At 47.6% G+C, this 24,258-nt stretch overlaps 1 protein-coding gene across 2 annotated transcripts in view; it reads left to right on the forward strand.

Annotated features, from left to right (window-relative positions):
• DYNC2I1 (dynein 2 intermediate chain 1) overlaps positions 1–24,258 on the forward strand; it is a 436,420-nt gene that overhangs the window by 371,056 nt on the left and 41,106 nt on the right. The gene's annotated exons all lie outside the window — the stretch shown is intronic.

Consider the following 24,258-nt stretch of genomic DNA (forward strand, 5'->3'; position numbering starts at 1 on the left):
TGATCTAGTTGCCTTAGATGATCAACAGCTTCCATTTGAAAAAGCTTCCATATTTCATTGTATATTGCATACATGAATCTTTTAGAGAGCAGTGACCTAGGACCTAACAAGAAACTTTGCCAATCTATTTCATTGGAGAGGAAAGGGAGGTGCTGTTTTACAGCTGTCAAGATGAAATGTTGCAACCATTGTTGTCATACCTTTTCTTAGCTGTATGTAGTGACGATCCCTACGTGTTGTGTCTCAACTTTGACAAGCGTCCGGTCTGCTTGCTTTAAAACCCTGGTCAGAGTTAATAAAAGATGCCTGACAACCATTTGTGTCCAGTGGTCACAATAACCACCTGTTGGGACCTGGGAGTGTCGAATGAAATGTACCATATCTAAATATACAATTGAGCTGAACTTCTGTGTAATTTACCCAGATTCTGCCAATTGTCACATCTTGCAATTGAGCAGATACTGGGCACATTCATGTCTTTAATTGTTGCTAAACCTAGGCAGTTTGTCTTCTGAATATTGTCATTAAGAAAAATAATCTGTAATGGAATCAGATATACTTTAAATAAGGAATTCATATCCTGTACTTGTCAATCTTCTGTTACCCAAACTGATTTCAAGTCGATTATTTGTTCTCAATAATCATAATCGTTAATGGCTAGTTGGGAAACAAATGAATTTGAATAAATTAATTTAGTAGTAGGTAGCATGTTTTTCCTCGATTTTGCTGATAAAAATATGTGAATTTATCTGAATATGTTTTAGAACTCCCCACTGGTGGGTTTGACAATGTTCCCATTGTTTGTAATAAAAAATTGTACGTAGAGTGCTACTACAGTGTAAGCAATGGTGATAACAACACATTGTTTCATAATTTTTGAAGTTCAAATACATATCTTTACTCTCAAATACAGTGTAATATTTAAGCTCAGAAAGCATTGATGAAACTGTTTTCACAGCCCAACATCAGACACAACACCGGTTGTTATGATGTCGTTGATAGAAATTTTGAAAACATAAGGAATCTAGACCAAATATATTATATGGAACCTTATCCCAAGCAGGAACTGGAACAGCGGAAATGTTCACTAGGGACAAGTATCTTTGCACTTTGTGGGAAGACAAGTGAGGATTCAGTCCCTCATCTACCAGTTCAGCAACAGAGCGTTTAGGAAGATAATGTCCATTTATAAGCAAGAATAAGGCAAGCACAAATCCAATCCGCAAGAAGAGAGCAAATGGGTGAGTGCAATCCACAAATAGGACCATAGAAGGATCAGCGAACTGTGTTTAAGTCAATGAAAAGATGTACGTATACCTTGAAGAGAAGCTTCAGTAGAGTCTGAAGAAAAAATTTCAGTGTCGACAAAGTACCCAGAAGCAGTCTGTGTGAAGACAGGAACAACATCAGGTGAAAGGAAACTGGTGGACGCCTCTAAAAGGGGTTTATCATCAATAACTCCATTGCTTTGAGAAGTAGTAAAAGATTGTAGACTTACATCTGGTGCATTTCGGGTGCTTGTAGTGGTAACTGGAATGAAGAAAAACTCATTCTCTGCCCTTCCCAGTCTAGAGGAAATCATTTTGAGTGGTGTTTAATGCTTGAAGAGATATTTCCTGTATGAGGGGAGAGGGAACTCCCCAGGAGTCATTGAGGCCTACTGTGTAGGATCTGACACAATACAATTTGGCTTGTTCAGTGGAGACAAAGCATCTTTCATTAAAACCAGCAAGGGGTTCCAAGATCACAGTTCAGGTACTCTGAATTCCAAATACTGGCACCAGCGCATGGTATGATGGGCCAAATTCTTTTCTCACTGCAGTCTTTTCCCTGACTTGATCCCAGCCTTTGGAATCTAACCTGTAGATGCTGGTGTATCCCTCAGTCCCACAGCAGAGGCATGTGTACTGGAATGCACATTTCAGAATTCTTGGATCTCTTGTAAGACAGTGAGACGTTCATTTATGTCAAAAGGAGTTTCTGCCGCCACTGCGCCGGGACCCTCAAGATCTAGGATATACATCTGGATGCCAAACAGGACTTCATATGGAGTACGGCCACCCAAAAATCTTCTAGGCAGATTATTTAATGCTCTCTGCCCTCCTTAAAGGTGATGTATTCAGCTACAGCCTGAACCTAATAATCTAGCTGTTAAGGATTGCTTTAAGTCATGGTTGTTTGTCTCCACTATTGAATTTCCCTCGGGTTGATATGGGAACCCAGGCTTCCCATGATATCCCTGTATGCTTTGGAGGCAAAGGCAGGGCCATGGTCCCAGTGGAATGCAGCTACTGCATCAATCCCGATAAAGACTTGCACATCTTTAATAACAGTGTGAGTGTAAGATGATCATTGTGGCTATACCCAAAGGAATCTGGAGCAAGAATCTACAGCAAGAAATTTGTATTTGTACGCACCATCAGAATTTAAGCGACCACTATAGTCCAGGTACACACACTGCATAGGCTTGTTTGAGACTAAGAGGGGTGTCTGTGGTGGGTGCTTAATGGTTGAGCCTTTAGTTTGCTGGCAAATGCCACAACTAAGGAAATACTGTTTTGTCTGTTTATACAGGCCATGCCACCAGTACCTTTTTTTTTTTTGCAACAAGGACATTTTAGCTGCCACACCAGCATGGCCAGAAGCAACACCCTCATGCACTGCTTGAATCATTCTAGCCTACAATCTTGGTTGAGGATCAAACGATCATCCCCCCTCAAATAGTTACATAAGGAATGTTTTGGGCACTTAGGTGGTAGAAATATTTTGCTGAACATGCTTTCGGTAAAGGGGTGCCATCAGCTGAGACATTCACGGCAGTCAGTATTTCTTCATCAACCCTCATATGGGAATCAGTAATCGCAACTACAGCTACAGCTACAGTAACATCTCAAGATTTGGCAGCTTCATCAGCCAGTGCATAACCTGCAATGTGTGTTCCAATATGTTGATGGCCCAATGTATGTATTACATGAGCCCGTGGCAGTTTGTCTTTGAGTTCTGGCACTTTTTCCCAAAGCACTTTGGCCCTCGCACCGCCGGCGAGGCCATTTGGAGATCTAGGTTTCCGCCCGCCGGCCCAGCGGGGATCTCGGCCGCAACACAGGAGCCGGCTCCAAATGGAGCCGGCGGTGTTGCAGCCGTGCGACTGGTGCAGTTGCACCCGTCACACTTTTCACTTTCTGCATAGTTGGCAGTGAAAAGCTGCACGGGGCCCTGTCAGAGGGCCCCTGCACTGCCCGTGCGAGTGGCATGGGCAGTGCAGGGGCCCCGTGACTCCCCATACCGCCAGCCTTATCCTGGCGGTTCAAACTGCCAGGAAAAGGCTGGCGGTAGGGGGACTCGTAATCCCCTGGGCAGCGCTGCTAGCAGCACTGCCCTGGCGGATTACAACCGCCGGGGACATTGTGGCGGGAAACTGCCGGCCCCGGCAGTGCGACCGCGGACCTGGGAAGCACCTCCAGCCTGTTGGCGGTGCTTCTGTCATAACAGCCCTGGCAGTCTTGGACCGCCAGGGTTGTAATGACCCCCTTTATGCTTTATAGCGTTTTTGTTTTTGAGACTCTGAATCCATTGAGGAACCAGTAATGCAGATTTTCCTTGAAAGACTGGACAAAGTAGCACAAATCACACACTATAAATGTCGGGAATTTGGGATCCTTATGTTCCAGTGCCAAAATCAATGCTTTTAGCTCAGCTAATTGTGCATTGCAGTCCCCAAGGGACTGTGTAAATGTTTGTTGAGGGTGGAACTCTACATCCCTCATTACTCCATAAATGGCTGCGCAAGCCATGGGGTATTGTTGGTTGGTACCTACAGCAAGGTGAGCTGAACTACCAGTGTAAATGTTATATGTTTAAAGATCAGGAGGCGTAATGTTAGAGGACATAGGGTACTGCAGATTGCTCTGAAAAAACTTGTGAGTTTGCAATTTAGGGTCAAATATATAGGGCCTTTTAATGAGTTCGGCCAATGGTCTTGGCCACCTGCTGAACTTCTGATGGGAAGGTTGCTGCCATAGTGGCTGCCTTCTTGCTGGGCCCATTATGAGTTTCCCGCTAGGTTGGCGAGCGGAAACCAGAGTTTCCGTCCGCCGGCCTAGCGGGAAACACCCTACAGCATTGTCACTGGCTCATTATCGAGCCGGCGGCAATGCTGTAGGATGCAGGGTGTACCAGCACCCTCCCAGTGTTCACTGTCTGCAAACCAGACAGTGAACATTGTGAGGGGGCTGGCCAGGGGGCCCCTGCACTGCCTATGCCAAATGCACGGGCAATGCAGGGGCCCCCAGCCCCAGTTCTCCACCAGCCTTCTCATGGTGATGTTACCGACATGAAATCGCTGGCAGAGAACAAAGTCGTAATCCCCAGGGCAGTGCAGTCCTGGCAGATTAGGACCACCAGACCGCCAGGACCATTAATCCTGGTGGTGCTGGTGGTCCAACCGCAACACAACCACCGCGGTCATAATGTGGCATTCGGACCACTACATTTGGCTGCGGTCCATACAGCACTGCAAGTCTGGCGGTCAAGAGACCACCAGACTCATGTTGAGGCCCAGAGTCGTCATCAGTGGCAGTCAAGGAAGTGGCCCATTGTATAGGAAAATACCTTCTTTTTGGCATGGTTACACCCACTTTTTGCCTGCTGTCAGTGTGTTTTTGACTGTGTTCACTTGGATCCTGCTAACCAGGGCCACAGTGACTGTGCTCTCTCCCTCTAAATTTGGTTGTTCCTGACTTTGTGCACCCCACAATTGGAATACTGGTGCCCCCGTGTAAATCCCTATTATATGGTACCTAGGTACCCAGGACATTGGGGCACCAGGTGTCCCCCATTGGCTGCAGCATGAATTATGCCACCCATGGGAGCCCATGCAAAATGTGTCTGCAAGCCTGCCATTGCAGCCTATGTGACAAGATGCATGCACCCTTTCACTACAGGTCACTGCACCAGGTCACTATAAGTCACACCTAGGGCAGGCCATCCCAGCCCACAGAGCAGACTGCAAGTACCTGTGTTTGAGGGTACCCCTGCATGAGCAGAGGTGCCCCCACGAATTCCGGCTCCATTTTCCTGGACTTCGTGAGTGCGGGGAAGCCATTTTACCCATGTAGTGAACTACCTATGTCCAACTACATAATGGCAACTCAGAACCTAGGCATGTTTGGTATCAAACATGTCGGAAACATACTCTAGTACTGTTTCCAGTATTGGATGCATGATCCCATGCACTCTGGAGGCTCCTTAGAGGACCCCCAGCTTTGCTCCTACCAGTTTGCAGGGTTTTCCCAGGGAGCATGCGCTACTGCCATCATATAGACATGTTTCTGCCCTTCTGCTGCTTGACCAGCTCAAGATCAGGAAGGCAGAGCAAAGGATTTCCTGTGGGAGGCAACATCCTCTCCCTTTGCAAATAGGTGTTACATGGGTTGGGAGGGCTAGCCTCCCCAAACCACTTGGTATGCTTTGAATGGAAATTTGGTGCCCTCCTTACAAACACTGGTTTGCACCAGTCCAGGTACCCCCAGTCCCTGCTCTGGTGCGAAACTGGACAATGGAAAGGGGAGTGACCACTCTCCAGTCCATCACCACCCCAGTGGGGGTGACCCGAGCTCCGACAGGTGACCACTTGATTCTGCTGTCTTGAATCCAAGGTGGGGCAGAGGGGGGACCTCTGGGAGCATCTGAGTGGCCAGGTCAGGCAGGTGATGTCACAGCCCCATCCTGATAGGTGGTCACCCTGCTAGGTAACCAATCCTCCTTTTAGGGCTATTTAGGGTCTCCCTCTGCTTCCTCAGATTTGATGTGCAAGATTCCAGCAGGACACCTCTGCAAAATTTACTTGGACTTCTGGCCACTGGAACGGCAACTGGACTTCACAGACACCTACAATCTGCAGCTCCAGTGACGACTTCGCTCTGCAACATTTCTCCAGCTGTGCATCCTCTGAGGGCTGCAAGTCCTCAGTCTGCACCAAGAAGCAAGAAGGAATCTCCCTTGGGCTAAAGGAGTCCCTCCCCTGTAGCCACAGGGACCAACTGCATTTACGACCAGCTACGTGGATCCTCTCTCCTGCAATTCTGCGTGGATACTGCAACACAGGTGGTGGTCTGGAGTGGTCTCCTTTACCAGCTATCCAACTTGGGAGGTGGTGAGTCTTTGCCTCTCCTTGCAGGACAGTACCCCTGTGCACCGCGACGCTTGCAGCTACCAAGGCTTGTTGACTCTTCTTCCAAGGGATCTTCTGGCTCCGTGTAGGCCTTGCCTCCAGAACTCTTCCCTGCAATGCACAGTCTCCTGCCTGCTGCTCCAGGTTTGTGAGACTCCTTTACAAGTGTGCTTAGTGGACCTCACTGCGACTCCTGTGCCTGCTGCTTGTGAGTTTCCTGTGGGGGCTGCATCCTCGACTTCTGGTTCTCCTCACTGCTGAGGAACTTGAGCAAAGTAGACCCACCTTACAAGGTGGGAGATGATATCCATAAGTGGTTCTTGCTTTGGAGAGGGCCTGTAAGGTACAGAAAAACCCCCAAAGATAGTGGGCAGCAATGTTGTGGCTCTCCTTCTCTGACAAGGTTAGGGGCAGGCTCCTCACTGTCAGAGAAGAAGATGCAGACAACTACACAGTTTTGAAAGTAGCACTGTTAGATGGATTTGGTCTGACTACTGAACAGTATAGGATCAAGTTCAGAGAGACCAGGAAAGAGTCCTCCCAAGATTGGGTTGATTTTGTGGACTGCTCTGTGAAAGCTCTGGAAGGCTGGTTGCATGAGAGCAAAGTTAGTGACTACCAGGACATGTATAACCTAATTCTAAGAGAGCACATTTTAAATAACTGTGTATTTGATCAGCTGCATCAATATCTGGTGCACTCTGATCTGACCTCTCCCCAAGAATTGGGAAAGAAGGCAAGCGAGTGGGGTCCGCACCAGGATGAATAGGAAGGCTCACACACTGATGGACCATAAAAAGAAGGTACGTATCAGGACAAGGGTGGGGACAAAGACAAACAAAAAGATTCCTTCTAAGGCCCACAAAACGTCAGAGGGTGGGTTTAAGTCCTCCTCCTCTTTCAACAAAAAACCTTGGTACTACATGTGTAGGCAACCAGGCCACAGGGCATGTGAGAGCACTTGCCCTAAAAATAGCACCAAGCCTGTTACCACTGCTATTACTATTACCACCACCACCACTATTACCCCGAGCACCTCTAGTGGTAGCAACAACAGTGGTAGCAGTAGTCAGCCCAAAAGTGTAGTTGGGTTCACCTTTATGTCTGTAGTGAGACATGGGGTAGGTATAGAAACCCCTGAGACAACCTTTGTCTCTAAGGGTGGCACTGGCCTTGCCACCCTAGCTGCCTGTCCCCTTAACATGGATAGGTACAAGCAGCATATCCTGGTAAATGGTGTTGAGGCTCAGGCCTACAGGGACACGTGTGCCACGGTCACCATAGTTACTGACCAACTAGTGTCACCTGAACAACACCTACTTGGTCACAAGTACTAAGTCACTGATGTGAATAACTCCACTCAGTGCCTCCCCATTAGCCATGGTAGACCTTAGCTGGCTTGGGGTTACTGGCCCTAAACAGGTGGTAGTCTCCCCTAACCTACCTGTTGAGTGCCTCCTAGGTAATGACCTGGAGTTCCTAGCCTATACAGCCATGCTGGGCATCCCTAAACACTTCCTCACTTTAACCTCAGCACAGGCCAAAGAGCAAGGAGGAAAAGGAGCCCTGGAACCTAGACAAATGGCTCAGGACACTCCTAAAAACCCAGACGGGCAGGATACAGAGTTACCTCCTGTCTACACTCCCACTGAGGATCTAAAAAGCTATAACAGCTGAGCTTCTAGGGGTAGGAGAATCCCTCTGGAAGGAAACTAAGATAGAACAGCAACCCCACCCTATCTTAGAAAACGTAAAACAGCCCTGCTGTCCTTGCATGGAGATTTTGGGGCAGCAATTCTGCACCACCTCTGACAACTTAGGACAGCAGTCCTTTCCTTTAGAGCCTTTAGGTTAGCCATCCTGTCCTGTCCTGTTCTGCCGTACGTAGGACAGCAATCCTGTCCTACTATGGAGCCCCAGGGGCAGCCATCCTGCCCTATTTACTCTTAGCTCCATAACCTTCAACTAGGGAACTAGAGGGCCCAAAGCTAACACATATCACAGGTCTAAAACCCATAATGATAGGGTGGTAACCATTCCGATGCAGAGGTACTCTCCAGATATTTCAACTTAGACAATAAGGTCTCATCTGGCCAACGTTAGTCTTACTGTCCTTTGGCTGGGGGATAGGGGTTATGTAGGAAAGTACATTCTTTTTGGCATGGTTACCCCCACTTTTTGCCTGCTGTCAGTGTCTAGTTCTTTCATGTGTGTGAGTGCCGTGTAAAAACAGTGGTATTCCATAAGCTTTGCACGTCTCCTAGATAAGACTTGGCTACTCATCCACAGCTACCTCTAGAAAGCCCTGGTTTCCTAGATACTGCATACACCTCAGTAATAGGGGATACCTGGACCTGATATAAGGTGATAACACCATAGGTGCTCACCACACACCAGGCCAGCTTCCTACACATTGTATCCATCTAGGATGTAAGGCTTTTGAATTTGGAATGCTAGCCTCTGTGACAGCCTCCAAGGCAATGATGCATTTTCCCTGAGCCAGTGGCCTTTCCTTCATGACAGCCTTCTGATAGAAACTTCTAGCTGCAGATTCCTTATCTTTGAATTCTGCTGGAGACCCTTCTTCACTGCGGGGATGGAGGAGGCTCTGTGGCCCTGGCACTGATAGGCTCTAAGGGATCCAGTCCTGGATCCGGACCGGCACCTGTCATACCACCTCGACCTTCTCCAACAATCCCTACTCCCACACCCACCGACGGCTCCATCGCCATTATAATTCTCGACTCCAACACAGAGCCGGATGGGCGTTGCACAATGCCAACTCCGGCGCCAGCAGGAGCTTTGCCTCCTAGTTGAGATCCTGAAACCCATTTCTCTGTGCTAAGCCTCGGGGAAGAATGGGAGGGGTCACTGAATCCTTTAGGATACCAATTTTACGAAATTGAAATGGACTGCAGTGAGGACTTGGGTGAAGCCAACGCATTGGACACTTCTCCAGATACTGGCATGCTTTCTCCCCCTACCTGTGACTACTAAGGAGGGAGCTTCTTAGAATATGGTGGTGAGGAGGGTCCTGGACCTTCAACTGGGCTTGGTGGCTGTCAAGACTGATCTCTTGACAGAGGTGCTGCAACTGGGAGCTTCTACCTTGGAACCTCTACTCCCATTTAGTGATGTCCTCACTGAGGTCCTACTGAGTACCTAGTTCAAACCCAGCCCAGGGGCTCCTGTGAACAGGACGATTGCCTGCCACCATTGTCCCACAACGGGGACCCATGTTTCCTGGTGCAATATCCCACCTCTGAGAGCTTGGTGGTCCAAGCCTCTACCTAGCAGGGGGTGTTTCCTACCGCTCCCCCGGAAAGGGAATCCATAGGGCTTGATTCATTTGGGAAGATGTTTTCTTCCACCAGCCTTGCATTGCAGTCAGTGAATACCACATGCCTTTCAGACCATTACTCCCACACACTGTGGCATACAGATGTGCAAGTGCTGCCTCAGGTCCCTGCAGCAACCCGGAATGTACTCTCTCAGACTGGGAGAGACACACCAAAGTTCACAATTCGTTGCAGACCTGAGGCGACTGTCTCTATAGGCTGAGAGGTTTCCACAACAGTGGCCCTGAGGCGCCATGCCTGGCTGAGGACGTCTGGCTTGTCTGATAGAGACTTCTCATTGCAGATTCCTTAGCTTTGAATTTCCCCCAGGCATCAGATTAATCCGGAGAATTTTCTGAGCAGTACCCCTGAGGACTGTTAGGTGGCGTCGATCGGCTCCATGTCCGTTGTCAATGTCATCCGAGCTGGAAATTACATCACGGGCCTATATAAGCACCACCCCAGTGCACTGACGTCAGTTTTTTTCTTTCCACGCCAGCTAGCGCCAATCCAACAAGAGCTAACCCTCCATCACTTTTTTACTGGCCTTTTTTTAAAATACTTTTTGTTGAGGATTTTTCGAGTTTTCTACTCCGGGTGCGTCGAGGAAGTCATTGAGGAAAGCCGGGTATAAGCCCCGCTGGTCGTGTCATGGGGCAGTGTCAGTGACGGATCTGCACCCAGGGTATCTTTGATGCCTGGATCACGATCAAAACCCAATGTCGTGCTCCTAGTGTCGGTCCATGTATCCAAAGGCTTTAACTGAGTGGTCCCTGAAGCTGATGGCTGGAATTTTCAGAAGGCCAAGGCGCCATTGTACTTCGACCAAGGTCTCTCCAGATGAAAGAGATGACCAACCCCCGTCCTGATCCCACTTTTTGGCTGCAAGACAGGTGGGAAAATTAGTAATTTTAGGAGGTGCTTCGACCTCATACCAGTCCCACCCCCAAGGTGGACCAGCTGATGTGGACACCACTTTTTAAATTCCTCCATCTTGTTTTGGTGGAATTAGTATTCTATGGTCAGGGTTATGCCCAGTTCCCAATGAAAGTGGTCATATAGAGGGTGTAGTCACCCTACAGGTAGGCAACCCATTGGCTGCTGCCTGGCACTCCCTGTAACACCCCAAAATTGAGTATTTAGGCGGCACCCCTACTTAGATTCAATGGATCAAGAGAAGGACAAAGAAGAGCTGCTGCCTGGAGAGAACAGCAGTAGAGCTCTGGACATTTTGGTGGGAAAACTGCCTGACCCCATCTCTCTCGACAATCGTGACTCGTTCTGCAAGCCGGATAACTATCAAAGCCTCAGGTAGCCTGCCAGCAATACAAAAGCACCGCCAATCTCCCTTGGAGTAAAAGTTCTACTTTTCTGCAGCCCACAGGCACCAAATAGCAGAGTCCGGCCCGGCCGAGGCTGCAAATGAACAGAAAGAGGTACCCATGCTCTGGAGGACCAGGACTGTCGTTTCACCAAGTGTGACAACAGCAGGACCCACCGGAGCCATGCAGCACCAATACCCGGGGTACCCGGCACCAAGCAACAACAGTGAGAGTCCATTCGGAATTGTCACTGCACCAGGACCAAGCAGCTGTCAAGGGACATCAGCAACATTGAGACCCACCTTGTCAGTGGCACAGCTGCCCTGAATTTGCTCCTGCCAGCTGGTTGACCCTGACAGCGCAGAGGACTTTAGCATACAGAGCCCATTTGCTCTATCCACTCTTCACCCGAGATGACTGGCACAGGATCTGAAGAACCGGCTGTGCCCCACTGCCCTAAGGCCTTTTGCGACACAAGCCCCTGTTTGAGAGCTCTCTGACTTGTCCCCAAGTCCCCCTGTGCAGCCTGTTTTTAGGTGGCCCCCTTCTTCGTAGTACGCCCACCTACACCCATGCCAGCACCCTGCTCCCAGTAGAACTTAGGGAGCTTCTTACAAACTGCTGGTTGTTCTTTGGCCCTCGGGCCTGTACAACCCTAAACCCAGGAGGTGAACCCCCAAGGCTAATTGCTGTACTTACCGTTATACATTATTGGCTTTTCTCTCCATAAAATTACATTGTGCTTAAAGGCGCACAGATTTGAACTCTTTACTTACCTGTGACTTTTAAACACTAAGGGGGTTATTACAACTTTGGAGGAGGTGTTAATCCGTCCCAAAAGTGACTGTAAAGTGACGGATATACCACTAGCCGTATTACGAGTTCCATAGGATATAATGGACTCGTAATACGGCTGGTGGTATATCTGTCATTTTACTGTCACTTTTGAGACGGATTAACACCTCCTCCAAAGTTGTAATAACCCCCTAAATCAGTACTTAACCTTTTGCAACGTTCTTGGTTTTAAAATATGTATAAAACGAAGTGTTATTTTTCTAAATTGATCTCTGATTTATTCCTTGAGTGTGTGTCTCATTTATTGCCTCTGTGCTTACAACAAATGCTTAGCACTACCCTCTGATAAGCATAAATACCAAAAATAGAGCATTAGTGTAGGAAGCTGGCTCTCTATATGGTGCACTAAAAAGGAGTACACCGCGCAAGGAGTTCAATGGACCCCAGTTGGTTTGCAGAGGCAAAAGTAGATAGTACTAACGCTCTATTTTATGGTAGTGTCGGTGAGCAGTAAGGGTTATCGGAGGGTAGTGCTAAGCATTTGGTGTACTCACATAGGCAATAAATGAGACACACACTCAAAGAATAAATCAGAGGCCAATTTACAAAAATAACACTTCTTTTGTTACAAAGTGAGCATTTTTTTAAGCACAAATACTTTTTACTCACAAATATGGACACAGTGCAATTTTTGAGTTCTTCAATATTAAGCTGTGGGAGGTAAACAAAGTCATCAAATAGGTACTTTACCACAACTTACAAGACCAATCTAAGAGACTTAAGGTAAGTTTTGGGCCAGGACCACACCAACAGGTCAGTCCAGGCACCACTGGGGCGGCCGGGTGCAGGGGAGTGCCAGGTAGCACCCAAAGGGTTGCCCACCTTTAGGGTGACTATACCCTCTTTATTACTGCTTCCCTTGGGAATTGGACATAACCCTGACCACAGAGGTCTAATTCTACACAAAACCAAATGGAGGAACTTGAAAAGTGGTGTCCACTTCAGCTCGTCAACCTTAGGGGTGGGACTCCCATTAAGTGGGCACACCTCCAGATCTAACAAATTTTCCCACCTGTCCTGCCTCCAGGAAGTGGGGTCATGTTGGGGGATTGATCATATCCACCATTTAAAGAGACCTGGGTCGCATTACAAAGGTGGTTAGGCCTTTGAAGCTTACCGGCCTGGAAGGTCCATCCAGCCTGGAGGAGGTGTCAACACCTCTGCCCAGTGTAGGCTTTTGTCTCTGGCCTCCGAGAGTGCTGGCTTTTACCTTTGGGGGTCAGAAATGTGGCTAAGGTACCTGAACTGGTCAGGACCAGTCAGTCAACACACCTGTAGCTGGTAGCTTTTCAGGGGGCACCTCTGAGTGCCCTCTGGGTGCATGTATTTGTAAATCCAATGCTGGCAGTAATGTGGGTTCACCAATACCAAATGTTTGATACCAAACATCCCTATCTTCACTGAAGCCCTCATTTAACTGGGGAACTCGCAGTAACCATTTTCCGGCACATGAATTTAAAATGGCTTCCCTGATCACTTACTATGTCTGAGAATTGACAAAGAAATAGCAGGGGTATATCTGCTCATGCAGACATGCCCTCACATATAATGGGGCTGTAAGGCCTTCTAGAGCGGTGACTTACATATATTATATGCAGTGTTAGGGGTCAGGGCATACAGGCTGTGTGCCATGTCGTATTTTTACTTTTGTCTTCAACAAGACACGCAGCTGCAATGGCAGCTTGTCATGTGCGTGGTGAGGGGTCCCTGAGGGTGGCACAATTCATGCTGCAGTCCTCAGGGACCCTCTTTAGTACCCCAGGCCCTAGATACCAGGGGTACCATTTACTAGAGACTTACAGAGTGTGTTAAAAGATGTGCCAATTGGGGAAACGACTGTGCAGTTTTGGGGAACGAGATCGGGCACTGGGGACCTGTTTAGCAGGAACCCAGTGCATTTTCAGTTGAAATTACATCAAGTACACGGCAAAAAAAAAGTGGGGGCAAACCATGCCAAAAAGGGTGCTTTCCTACAGTTAGTGTTATCTACCTTTGCTTCGGTCAACCAATTGGGGATCCACTGGACTCTGCACGGTGAACTTCTTTTTAGTTCACCATATAGGAAGCCAACTTCCTCCTCCTAGCCTTTGCATGGCTGAGGGCATGAGATCCACCGACCTTGTGGATCATGGAACCAGAGGTCTGGCCAGTCCACCCAATAACCCCACCAAGGGCCACTCTGAAGCAAGATTTGCCATCACCTGCTCTGCTGGCAATCCATCTGTCCATCGCGTCAGACAGGTGGGTTCTGCAGATCGTCTGGAGGGGCTACCCCCTCTCCTTCGAGACTACCCCTCCATCCATGTCATCATAATATGATCGGATAACAGAGGATCACTTATCCCTTCTCTGGGAGAAGGTTATAGCTCTCTTGGCCAAGGGAGCCATAGAGATGGCTCCCGTGCCAGAGGTAGGTCATGTTTACTATTCCTGCTTGTTGTATGATAGAACCACACATGCCGGAACAATGCATGCCTTAAAAACGAGGTCGGATCTGCGACCGTTTGGATTCCACACATGCCTGTACCACGCATGCCTTTAGAACAAATTTAGTTGTGAAATCATGCCTAGTAAAGGCATATGTGGAAACGGCAAGCGTGAATCCTTCATACAACCCCCCCACCTGCCCGGAGGCCTAAACCTACTCCCACCCCTAATACGTAACGTACCCCAACGCCCCCCCCGCTCTGAGCCTAAAAAAAACTATCCCCGCCCCAGCCAGCCCCTAAAAACGAAATTACTCCGACCTCCCACCTCTAAAAACTACCCATCAACCCTGCCCCAACCCCACTTACTGCACCCTCTCCTGATCCTTCCTCTTCTTGTCTCCTCCTGCCCTTTGTTAAACATTCCCCCACCCCTTTAAAAAACTTCCCCGGCCCCAAAATAAGCCCTAAATAAAATAAAAATACCCAATCATTCCCATCCCACCCCTACAAAAAAAAAAATTGCCTGCCCTCCCCCTAAGTCTTAAGAAACAAATACCCAAACCCCCACCCCTGCCCCTTAACAAGATAGCCCGCCCGACCCACCCTAATCCCGTAATCCACCCTCCACCCCTGCCCCAATTACCTCACCTCATCCTCTCCTGAACAACGCATGGCTTTTTCTGTGCCTTAAGCATGCATATGTTTAGTTTAGCACATGCATGGTTAAGGCAGAAAAAAAGCTGTGCATTGTTCCGGCAAGCATGGTTACACACGTGGAAAACATCCTTGTTTTTTACAACGCGTTCTTAAGAATGTTTCCCTTTCCTGCTACTTTCTGGTGCCCAAAAAGGAGAGGCCCTCCATCTTGTCCTAGACCTTTGTTCCCTCAATCTCTTTCGTAAGAAGGAGATGTTCAAAATGCTCACTGTGGCTCAGGTTTTATCTGCCCTGGACCCAGGAGACTGGATTGCATTGGACTTGCAGGACACTTATTTTCATATTCCCAGCCTGCCTACCCATAGACATTACTTACGGTTCATGGTAAGCCACGAGCACTTTCAATCCACCATGCTCCCCTTTGGCCCTACCAGCGCCCCTCGAGTGTTCAGCAAGGTGATGGCAGTGGTTGCAGCTCATTTGCTCAGATCAGGGGTTTCGGTCTTCCCCTATCTGGATGACTAACTGTTGAAGGTGTGCTCGCTCCAGGTTGTCGTCTCCCACCTCCAGACTACGGCGGACCTCCTGCATTTGCTGGGTTTCACTCTAAACGTGCCAAAGTCACACCTCACTCCCTCTAAGACACTTCTTTTCATCTTAGATGTTCTGGATACAGCACAGTTTTGGGCTTATCCTCCCAAGTGTCGAGTCCAGGATAGTCAGGCTATGATACCGATGTTTCAGCCTCAGTGAGGCTGGATTTCGATGATAATGACTCTGAGGCTTCTGGGACTCATGGCTTCCTGTATCCTTCTAGTGACGCATGCCAGATGGCATATGCGGGGTCTGCAGTGGGACCTGAAGTTCCAATGGGAGCAGCATCAGCGGAAATATCTCTGAGAAGGTCCAGATCTCTTATGGAACTCTGCAAGATCTACAGTGGTGGTTAACTAACCGCAGTTGGGTCAGAGGCAGGTCCCTCGCCCTTCCCCAACTAGATCTGACAGTAGTGACAGATGCGTCACTCCTGGGAATTGGGCGGCCATCTGGGAGAGGCAGAGATCAGAGGAGTCTGGTCTCTGGCCGTGTCCAGACTTCACATCAACCTGTTGGCGCTCCATTCGATCAGACTAGCATTGAAAGAATGTCTTTTCTCTCTCTCAAGGGAAAGGTAGTGTAGGTGTTCATGGACAACACCACCACCATGTGGTACTGTAACAAGCAGGGTGGGGTTGTAGACCATTTTGTCAAAAGGCTCTGTGCCAAGAGGTTGTCATAGCTGAGTGTTACATTTTCCCAGAACATTACCTTCATTATGCATATTATGCCCCCCTCAAATATATATTTAATTTATAGACGCAGTCTGGAGGGACGACTCGTCTCTCTGGGGTTTTGACTTCTATATAGTTGTTAGTTGCTCTCACATCCAGAATCTCTTGGACTTTCTGCACTGTTTTGCAGAGCGACTGCCCACGTCCTGTTCCGCAGTAACGTTCTTCAATGTGTGTGGCATATTTTGCAGAAATTCCCATAACCACCTTCTTTTTAATTAGGGTTTTTGCTGAGGAAGTTTCTCTTTCTTCTTTATGATGACGTCAAATGAGCATTATGAGTCCTTTTTTAATTTCACGTTCTCCTCTTGTCTGCGTTCTGACAGCCCCGTTCTTTCGGCCCATTTGTTGGATAAGTCCTGGAGGAACAAGAAGAGCGTGTTTCAGTATATGGATACCAGCCAGGTTGTTTTAAATTAACATGCTTACGCAAATTAGAACATTTTTCAGAGTTCTGAGGCTGCAGAGATTCTTCCTGTGATTTTATTTTATCTTTATTTGATTTTTGTTTGTCCCCGCATTTTGTAGAAGACTCCTGGCATTATCCTCTTCTGGATTACCTGTAAACTGTGGCTTATTTGGTCTGTCTCCCAGATGATCGCAACCTATACACTTATAGGTCTTGGCAGTGACAGAGGCTCTCCCAACACGGGAGAAGCGGTGATAGGGCAGGAAGCCAGGGGCCACCTCTGGGTTCAGGCGCTTGCCCCAGGTCTAAGGGTCAGCCAGGAGCAAGGATTGACTACATATGCATCAAACCTGGAAGCTGTAATTGGCTTCTGGGATCGCTCGGGTTAACACCTACCCCCCTAAAAGGATATGCGAGACGACAAGCAGGTCTCTTTGTTCTTGCTCACTACTGTGAATGCAGTCCACCTTCTTCTCTTCCCCACCCTCGGACCACAGAGAGCCCCATCCCCTGCACCACTGCTGATCTGAGTGATGAGGGCAGGGCATGGATACTGGCCTCTCATTGCGCTCTGCCCAGCAGTAGCACAGGTGTATCTCTGGTTTTGTCAACCCACCATACCCAGAGCAAGGGGCGCAGTGCATGGGCGTGCATGGATTGGGTCATTTTTTAAATTCAGGGAAATTTATTACTTTTTCCCTTTCCAGGAACTGAATCAGGATTTGCATAAATTATGTGGATGTTGAATGTCATGATTAACACTTTTTTCTTTCTGGCATCTAGTACATGTTGTGTATGACTTTTTTCCCATCCAGGTACTGAATCGCGATTTCCAGGAGTTATGTGGTCGTGGAATGTCGTGATTAGCACCCTTTTCTTCCTAGCAAGTAGTATATATGGTGTTTAGATCAGTCGTATTTATGCAGGTTGGTGGGTGACGTCATGATTGGTGGGGACACTTCGGGTTCCTTAACTGCATCCTTTTATACCAAAATGACATCTCGTCACTGGACCCTCCAAGGGCTGCTGGCAGCAAGTCGAAAGGAGGTTGCAGTTACGCAGGATGTTGGAGGCGTTCGGTAACATGCAGTCCTTACCTGACAGCCACCAAGGCAGGTGCTGTTGGCATGAGCTAGCATAGGCCCTTTGAGTTGTGAGGAACTTGGGTGATCGAGGAAAATATCTTAATGGCAGCCAGGCCCCTGGCACAAGAGCTCAAGAGGCCGGAGAGGTCCTGGCACGGGGAGAGCTCCTGGTATGGGAGAGGAAAGGTGGGGACCTCCTTAAGGAGGGACCCATCCTCTGGACCGGGGGTTTAAAAGGAAGGGTCACAGAACCAGTCATGATCTCACTCTGAACATTTATGTTTTGTTGGTTGCACAGGAACAAACTAGTTATGGTTAGGTGACTTGCATGTTCTGGAGTCTGTAAAGGCTAGGGCTCACTTCTGAACTAGATGTAAATAATGTGGTTGCTGTGCACATTTTGTGATGTATAACAATGTTTTGTGTGTGTGTGAAATAAATACGGCTGGGGGCTTTACAACCCCCTATCCCAAAGAAGATCTGGTCTCCAACCTTGTCATTGACATTGGTGGGTTGGTGTTTGGGCAGGAGGTAGGTATCCACGGCCATCAGCGTCCCTGGCCTTATTATCTTTGGTAACTCATGCTCCTTTTCTATTAAAGGAACCTGTGTGAGATGCCAGTGCTGCTGCTTACCCTCTCATATTTCATAAAATAATTGAGGACCTGTGGCAAAGTTTCCTATTTATCTTATCCCCAAGTCCAGGCCAGGGGCAACCTTGCATTCATTTTGTATTTGTTTTAACACCTCTGGTAAGACCACAAGAGATGGTGTACCATGAGTTATGGTATATATTGCAGCACAAACTTGCCCCAAGTAGCACAATCATCGATAGAGGGTACCATTCCAAGTGGCAAGCACATTGTGAGAATTCTGCGTTTATTTTGAGTTTTGTGTTTTGAGCAATCCAAAACTGAATTTCTTTGTGTTTTGGTGGGCCTTTGCCCAAATAGCATTAATAGTCACTAAGTTAATGTCAGGTGTAGCCAATTGTTGTTGGACAGTTGGAGCAGCTCTTGCTGCAGTAGTGTTCAATATTCACATTACAAATTGTGTTAATCGTCTATATAGTTTAACTAAGTTAGTATATAATGGGCACAGATCTGCTGCTGCTAAATTTTGTATATTTGGATAATGGGTGTAGGCAGTTAGACCTGGCCATGTGTCCTTGTGATTACTGAGGGAACCTAATCTAACATATTCAATAACGTGTGGTAAGGCTCCTTGGAACCAATTTTCATGTTTATGATATGTCAAAGATATTTCTAAGTAGTTGTATGCTCCGTATTGTTGTCATACTACTGTGTATGTATGAAATGTATTTGTATATCCATCGATTGCAGGAAAATTGACCCACAAGTATAATGTTTCAGTTATGTACGCTACGTATGCCTCAAGCATGAACATAACATCTCTAGCCCAATTAGGTAGCCCATTTTAAAGTAAATGTGTGACAGCATGTCTACAATTTACTGGAATAACAACTGAATTTGCCATTCTTAAAAAAGAAATTCAGAGAAGGAAAAACTAAGTGGGCTATCCTTTTGAAGGTTCAAGCATAAACAACATACAGAAGAATATAGATGCTACCTATACATCTGAGGAGGATATTTCCCTAACATAACATACATCTCTGTATAAAGTTGAATAGGGCACCTTAGGTATAGTAGAGAAGACTACTCAGAAGATCCATTAAATAAGAACCTGACTTTAATATGTTGATGGTGCCATGTTATGCAGTTCCTACTCAGATAATAGGACTGCGTGTTTAGGACGGCAGAGTGTAGGAGACTGAGTCTGTCTACATTGTGTGTGACTGTCACCTAACTTGTAGCTAGCTCACAGTGCCTCACTGAACCCCCAAACCCACAGGGTGCAAGGTGATTATGGCAACCTGAAAGCAACACTCCGACTCCCCAGGGGAGTCATGGTAACATATCTTAACCCTTTTGTGTTGTAACCCATGCATGACAAGGCGAGACACAAAAGATGGCTGATAGGTTTTCAATACATTTATTGAAACATTCACAATCTGTCATATAAAGAGTGAGCTGTGATAATTAAGCAGATTAAACAAAACAAGGTAATTAGTGTTACAAATATGGTGAAAAAGATAAAAATCAAACCATGGTGTATGTAGTTCTGGATGTTCTCGACTTTCCTACCTAACCCCAAGTCTAATCTGAGGGCATAGCGGGTGTACCCTTCTGACTGGCCAGATCTAAGGCTAAGAGGTTAGCCCCGACCCCATACTGGAGACAATGTCAGGGGTCAGCCTGTGGTGTATATGGTAGTCTCAGCAGGCTGGTAGGTCAGCGCCAGCCCAGCTGCATGTCACACAGCATGCATCACAGGATAGTCATTGCCGGAATGCCCTCTGCACCCTCTGGGTTAGTGCACTGTTTATATAATAAAGCATACTGTCTTGGAAGTGCAGTTCCAATGCAATGCTGTGTTCAGGTGTTAGAAGCTGTATCCTGCAATGCCAATACAAGCTAGGATATTGTGTACTATGTTCTTAGTCCTTGGACCGAAAGTACTGATTACATGTCATGCAAAGGCTAACTTAACAAGCACCTTGTTCCTTGTTTTCCTAGAACAAAAGCAAGCTAGTAATTGTAGTAAAGTACCATCTTGCCTGGCATGTTACCCCCATATTTCACTGTATATATGTTGTTTTAGTCTATGTGTCACTGGGACCCTGCCAGGCAGGGCCCCAGTGCCCATAAGTGTGTGTCCTGTATGTGTTCCCTGTGTGATGACTAACTGTCTCACTGAGGCTCTGCTAACCAGAACCTCAGTGGTTATGCTCTCTCTGCTTTCCAAATTGTCACTAACAGGCTAGTGACCAATTTCACCAATTCACATTGGCATACTGGAACACCCTTATAATTCCCTAGTATATGGTACTGAGGTACCCAGGGTATTGGGGTTCCAGGAGATCCCTATGGGCTGCAGCATTTCTTTTGCCACCCATAGGGAGATCTGACAATTCTTACACAGGCATGCCAGTGCAGCCTGAGTGAAATAACGTCCACGTTATTTCACCGCCATTTACCACTGCACTTAAGTAACTTATAAGTCACCTATATGTCTAACCTTCACCTGGTGAAGGTTGGGTGCAAAGTTACTTAGTGTGTGGGCACCCTGGCACTAGCCAAGGTGCTCCCACATTGTTCAGGGCAAGTTCCCCGGACTTTGTGAGTGCTGGGACACCATTACACGTGTGCACTATACATAGGTCACTACCTATGTATAGCGTCACAATGGTAACTCCGGACCTGGCCATGTAACATGTCTAAGATCATGGAATTGTCACCCCAATGCCATTCTGGCATTGGGGAGACAATTCCATGATCTTCCGGGTCTCTAGTACAGAACCTGGGTACTGCCAAACTGCCTTTCCGGAGTCTCCACTGCAGCTGCTGCCAACCCCTCAGACAGGTTTCTGCCCTCCTGGAAATAGGTGTGATGGCTGGGGAGGAGTAGCCTCCCCCAGCCTCTGGAAATGCTTTGATGGGCACAGATGCGGCCCATCTCTGCATAAGCCAGAGTACACCGGTTTAGGGATCCCCCAGCCCTGCTCTGGCGCGAAACTGGACAAAGGAAAAGGGAGTGACCACTCCCCTGATCTGCACCTCCCAGGGTAGGTGCCCTGAGCTCCTCCAGTGTGCCCCAGACCTCTGCCATCTTGGAAACAGAGGTGTTGCTGGCACACTGGACTGCTCTGAGTGGCCAGTGCCAGCAGGTGACGTCAGAGACTCCTTCTGATAGGCTCTTACCTCTCTTAGTAGCCAATCCTCCTTCCTAGGTAGCCAAACCTCCTTTTCTGGCTATTTAGGGTCTCTGCTTTGGGGAATTCTTCAGAGATACCGAATGCAAGAGCTCACCAGAGTTCCTCTGCATCTCCCTTTTCACCTTCTGCCAAAGGATCAACCGCTGACTGCTCAGGACGCCTGCAAAACCGCAACAAAGTAGCAAAGATGACTACTGCAACCTTGTATCGCTTCATCCTGCCGGCTTTCTCGCCTGTTTCCTGATGGTGCATGCTTTGGGGGTAGCCTGCCTCCTTCTTGCACCAGGAGCTCTGAAGAAATCTCCCGTGGGTCGACGGAATCTTCCCCCTGCAACCGCAGACAACAAAAGACTGCATCACCGGTCCTCTGGGTCCCCCCTCAGCACGACAAACGTGGTCCCTGGAACTCAGCAACTCTGTCCAAGTGACTCCCACAGTCCAGTGACTCTTCCGTCCAAGTTTGGTGGAGGTAAGTCCTTGCCTCCCCACTCTAGACTACATTGCTGGGTACCGTGTGACTTGCAGCTGCTCCGGCTCCTGTGCACTCTTCCAGGATTTCCTTTGTGCACAGCCAAGCCTGGGTCCCCTACACTCTAACCTGCAGTGCACAACCTTCTGAGTTGTCCCCCGGCGTCGTGGGACTCCCTTTTGTGACTTCGGGTGGACTCCGGTTCACTCCTCTTCTAAGTGCCTGTTCCGGTACTTCTGCGGGTGCTGCCTGCTTCTGTGAGGGCTCCCTGACTTGCTGGGCCCCCCCTCTGTCTCCTCATCCAAGTGGCGACATCCTGGTCCCTCCTGGGCCACAGCAGCATCCAAAAACCCTAACCGCGACCCTTGCAGCTAGCAAGGCTTGTTTGCGGTCTTTCTGCGTGGGAACACCTCTGCAAGCTTCTTCATGACGTGGGACATCCATCCTCCAAAGGGGAAGTTCCTAGTCCTCTTCGTTTTTGCAAAACACCAAGCTTCTTCCATCCGGTGGCAGCTTCCCTGCACCCTCAGCTGGCATTTCCTGGGCTCCTGCCCATTCTCGACACTGTCGCGACTCTTGGACTTGGTCCCCTTGTCTTACAGGTACTCAGGTCTGGAAATCCACTGTTGTTGCATTGCTGGTGTTGGTTTTCCTTGCAGAATCCCCCTATCACAACTTCTGTGCTCTCTGGGGGTTGTAGGTGCACTTTACATCTACCTTACAGGGTCTTGGGATGGGCTATTTTTCTAACCCTCACTGTTTTCTAACAGTCCCAGCGACCCTCTACAAGCTCACATAGGTTTGGGGTCCATTCGTGGTTCGCATTCCACTTTTGGAGTATATGGTTTGTGTTGCCCCTATACCTATGTGCTCCTATTGCAATCTATTGTAACTTTACACTGCTTGCATTACTTCCTTTTGCTATTACTGCATTTTTTTGGTATTGTGTACATATATCTTGTGTATATTTGGCATCCTCATACTGAGGGTACTCACTGAGATACTTTTGGCATATTGTCATAAAAATAAAGTACCTTTATTTTTAGTATATCTGTGTATTGTTTTTTCTTATGATATTGTGCATATGACACCAGTGGTATAGTAGGAGCTTTGCATGTCTCCTAGTTCAGCCTAAGCTGCTCTGCTAGAGCTACCTTCTATCAGCCTAAGCTGCTAGAAACACCTCTTCTACACTAATAAGGGATAACTGGACCTGGTACAGAGTGTAAGTACCCCTTGGTACCCACTACAAGCCAGGCCAGCCTCCTACAGTAATAATATGTAAAAATCTTTGCCTAAAGCAGCCTTACTAAACTGCGTAAAATATAAACTGTAAAAAAAAAAAGCTAAAACAGGGTTAACTAACTCAGGTTCTAGAGAGCCTCATGACACCAATGCCCATATCGGACCCCGTACTGACATCAGCCTGAGCATGCAACTTGTCACGCTATGAAATAACTAAAGTGCAACTGGTTAGTATGCTTCCTGACTCTAACCCAACACCTCTACTGCAACTCCACTATCTGTGGTGGCTCCACTAGCTTTGTGACTCAGAACCTATACCAGGACATCGAGCACCCAAACATACTGATGATGTTGAGGATCGGGATGACTTAGATATCTCTTATTATACTGATGATGCATTGCACTTTGACTTGCAAAATATCAGGGGGATGGACACATCCCTTGAAACAGCACTTAACTTACCACATGGGCCACCAAAAGATAACTGTGCTTCATTTTTGGTGGTAGTAGTGATGTGGGCAACCAAGGTACTAACATTGCAGTTGCCTTCCATTGAGATTAAGACAATTGCTCTGACAGAGATTCTCTAACCTTTGGGGACAACGTTGGAGCTCTTACTCCCATTTAATTATTTCTTTACAGATACCTTAATCGCTACTTGGTTGAAATGATAGTAATGCCTGCCTGTTAGTCAACAAGTAGCCAGACGACACATGCCTGCGCTTGGGAAGCCAGTCTTACTCACCAAGCACCCTACTCCATAAAATCTTGTAATGCAGGTTTTGACCTGTAAAGTTAATCCTAACTTGTTTCTGGCCAATCCCACACATATAGAATCCAAAGAGATTGATGTATTTGGCAAACAGATGTTTTTTTCTGCCTGCTTGGCACTACTATCAATAAACGCAGTCTGTCTCCAAGGCTGCTACACTCATTCCTTATGGGACATGGCCAGCAATATCTTGCCGGCAGTCCCACAGGACCTTAGGACCTCCCAGGCTTAGACTATCCTTGTTTGGCAGATTGTGGTGAAATAAGTCATCCGCGCAGGTCTTGACACCACAGATTGCACTGGCAGGGTTTTCGGTACTAGTGTTAGGCTTCAAAGGCAAAGCAGGATGATGTTACATGGACTGGGAGTTTGCAGGCA

The sequence above is a fragment of the Pleurodeles waltl genome, chromosome 10, assembly GCF_031143425.1.
Source record: "Pleurodeles waltl isolate 20211129_DDA chromosome 10, aPleWal1.hap1.20221129, whole genome shotgun sequence".
NCBI lineage: Eukaryota > Metazoa > Chordata > Amphibia > Caudata > Salamandridae > Pleurodeles > Pleurodeles waltl.